Below are 3,367 nucleotides of genomic sequence, written 5' to 3'. Positions count from 1 at the left end.
ATGAGGTTCTATTCCTAAGTAGGTAGGGGAATTGAAAAGGAAAAACAGGGTTAAACAAGAGGAGAACTGGGGGGGGGCACTGGGGTGGCCAGCTTACTTTCCGGGGGAGGGCATGATCCCCCCTGGCCCCCACTGCTGGCGCCCCTGCCGGCCTGCAACCTGTTTGTGGGGAATTTATTCAGGTTTTTCAACACTTAATGCCACTTAATGAGACACATAATGCCAGCTAGGTAGAATACATAAGCTAAAAGCTAAATGCAAAGAACACAAGCTAAAAACAGCAAGTTACTCGTGTGTATTTGGCAAATGATGCACATTAATTATTTTAATTTCTTTCAGAGATCATCCAGGCTGAGTCTCAAATATACGACCAACAGATATTGTGAGTATTATTTTTTGTTTTCAGGTCAAGTTATACGCAGAAAGATTTCTTCTTCTTCTTTGAAAAGCCTAAAGTTTTCCTTTAGCCTCCTCTAAAGGCATGTAAAGAATGGTTTTGTTGCCTTTATTTAATTAGTTCTAAATGTCACATTTCAATATTTTTACTGTCTGAAAGTTTTGATGCAATAATTTTCTGCTGGCAGTCAACGTGGAGGCAGTAAATTTGCAGTGATGCGATCAAAAACAGGTAAATTTGATCTGAGATTGTGTTGATGATAAAATAATTATTGTTATTCTCACGAGTTTTATTCAATGTTTTTTCAGTCACCAGAAACAATCAGACGTGTTCAGCCACAGTGTATGTAAAACTTCATTTTCTGCTAGTTTTCTTCTTTTGGTTTTTGTGTTTACAAATGTACTGCCTGGCCAAAAAAAAAGTCACCCCGCAAAAAAGGTCTTTATATAATAATAGTAATATTTAAAACCTTATATTTCCTTAGTTTTTCATTGGACCTTTAGCTTTGATTACAACACACATTCTCTGTGGCGTTGTTTGGATAAGCTTCTGCAATGTCAGCAGATTTATTTCATCCAGTGTTGCATTAATTTTTCACCAAGATCTTCATTGATGATGGTAGAGTCTGACCTTCTCYAGCACATCCCAAAGATTCTCACTGGGCTCTGTGGACCATGTGTGAAAATGATGTCTCATGCTCCCTGAACCACTCTTTCACAACCGTGTTTCCATACAGTTGTAGAGTGAATTTTTATCGAACTTTTTAAAATTCGCAAAAAATTAAATAAAAATTCGAATCTAGACTGTTTCCATCTAGTTTCCCTCTCAACTGTTTGATGTTAATAAATGAGGCTACGCAACGCATGATTACGTCAGACGAGGCTACGCAATGCGTGATTACATCAGACAAGGCTACGCAACGCGTGATTACATCAGACGAGGCTACGCAACGCGTGATTACGTCAGATGAGGCTACGCAACGCGTGATTACATCAGACGAGGCTACGCAATGCGTGATTACATCAGACAAGGCTACGCAACGCGTGATTACATCAGACGAGGCTACGCAAAGCGTGATTACATCAGACGAGGCTACGCAATGCGTGATTACATCAGATGAGTTTACGCAATGCGTGATTATGTCAGCCGTCGGCGACAAGCTTTGCGGTAGTAAACAGGAAGTGAAACTTGCTAACTAGCAGAGGCTAATCATCTCGGGACAATGGAGCAATTTTTTCGTGAATGCCTTGCTATTGGGCATCTAAAATGGCTGTAACGTTTCTTTCGCGAATTAAGGAGAAATGTTCTCGTCTCTTCGTCAATCCACACGTATCTGTCGTTGTTCGCAGCCATGTTTTCTAGCTAGGCTTTTGCAAGTTTAGCTAGCCATTTGCTACTTTTAGCTACTGTTTTGCCATTTTTTAGTTTTCAGCTACACATTTAGGTTTTAAGAAAAGCAGTTTTTTTCTACAGTTGATCATTTTTATTCTGAAGACATAATTTTTGTCACATTTCCTGGATTTTTTATAACCCCCGTTTTTGCAGCCCAGTTTTGTACGTTTCATCATGTTAATAATTCATTTAAATTAGAAATGTCTAAAATATAATCATTTATTTACTTTCAATTTATTTGTTTGTAAATAAATAAATAAATACTCTAAAAATCTGAACTGTTTTTATCTTTCAGTGAAACTTGTGAAGGATCTGGTTTTGAAGACGGTAAGATTCTCATGATTTATTCTGTGTTTTATAAAGAAGTTTTATTATCAGACGTTGACAGAGTGATGTATTGCAGGTCAAACWGAGGAACAGGCAGATTACCAAAATGTTACAGGTAATAATTCACACTTTTAAAACAACCGTTTAGTCTTTATTTGATGTGTCTGTTGTKTTTAAGTGTTTTTGTTGTTTCAGGTCCAGTAATAAGCTCAAGCCTGGAGCATGACTACGTGTAAGTTTCAGATTTTAATTTAGTGATGAAAAACTAAAACCAGGTTCTTCTCTGGGACTTCGACAGGAAGCTGAGATTTTCTAAATAAAACAGGAAGTACAGAGATAAAGCATAAACTCAACAGCTCATCAGATATTTTGATAAAGTTGTAATTAGCACTTTTTGAGCATGTTTTGTGAACAACTCTCAGCTACCACAACAAACTTTAGCTCAATATCTGTTAAAGTAACTGCGGTACGGCCATTTTTGTGTTGGTTCATGTCAGTTTCTTCAGGGTTCCCACAGTTTAAGACAAATTAAACACTTTTTAATGCCAAGGGAAATTAAATTTATGTTCAATTTCACAATAAAAACGTGGCTGAAACTCATGAATCAAAGTATTTTTGGCTGAATTATTCAAATATTGCTAATAGACCAATTGTTTTTATCCATATCTACTGTATTTATTCAAGTATAATACGTATAATTTAATCCATATAATCATCCATAAATTTGGGGGGTAGTATTATACTCGGATAAATATTTTTACTTATGTATTTTAACTGAAATATCGGCAAAATGCCTGAAATGAGACCGCATCGTAAGAAGCAGTTGAAGCGAGCTCACCTCTGACACTACTCTTTGCTTCAGAGTGAGATAATAACAGATCCAGGCAGGAGACATGATGTGAAAAAAGGGTTTAAAATCAGTCCTGCACCTTTTTAATGATAACAAACTAATATTAGCGTGTGACCGAGCCGCTCCTCAAACAACCACAAACACATATTCRTCTGTAATGGCTGCCGTCTACCGGTATTCTGAAAAAGTTTGTATCCTTGAAAAAAGTTTCCCCACCAGAGGGGGCGCTCATGAGTAGGAAGTAATCTGCTTTTCCCCCACAAGATGGTCCAAATCTCATGTGAAGTCTCTGACTTTTGTGTTGGCGCCTCCTGGTGGACTATGTGTAAAATGCCAGAATTCATATTGTAGGAATGAGTTATTTATGCAAATAACTTTCCTGCATCTTCTCATAACTAAGC

The 3,367-nt window shown here is 37.3% G+C and overlaps 1 long non-coding RNA gene across 1 annotated transcript in view; it reads left to right on the top strand.

Annotated features, from left to right (window-relative positions):
- LOC106532908 (uncharacterized) overlaps positions 1 to 3,367 on the top strand; it is a 7,926-nt gene that overhangs the window by 2,054 nt on the left and 2,505 nt on the right. The window contains exons 2-6 of the long non-coding RNA XR_001312169.1: positions 340 to 382; positions 585 to 628; positions 706 to 739; positions 2,085 to 2,231; positions 2,312 to 2,348. This is a non-coding gene — a long non-coding RNA (uncharacterized LOC106532908). The remainder of the gene's footprint in view (positions 1 to 339; positions 383 to 584; positions 629 to 705; positions 740 to 2,084; positions 2,232 to 2,311; positions 2,349 to 3,367) is intronic.

The sequence above is a fragment of the Austrofundulus limnaeus genome, unplaced genomic scaffold (assembly GCF_001266775.1).
Source record: "Austrofundulus limnaeus strain Quisiro unplaced genomic scaffold, Austrofundulus_limnaeus-1.0 Scaffold848, whole genome shotgun sequence".
Lineage (NCBI taxonomy): Eukaryota > Metazoa > Chordata > Actinopteri > Cyprinodontiformes > Rivulidae > Austrofundulus > Austrofundulus limnaeus.
Note: the sequence above shows the minus strand (reverse complement) of the source record. Positions and strands in the feature narration are given on the sequence as shown.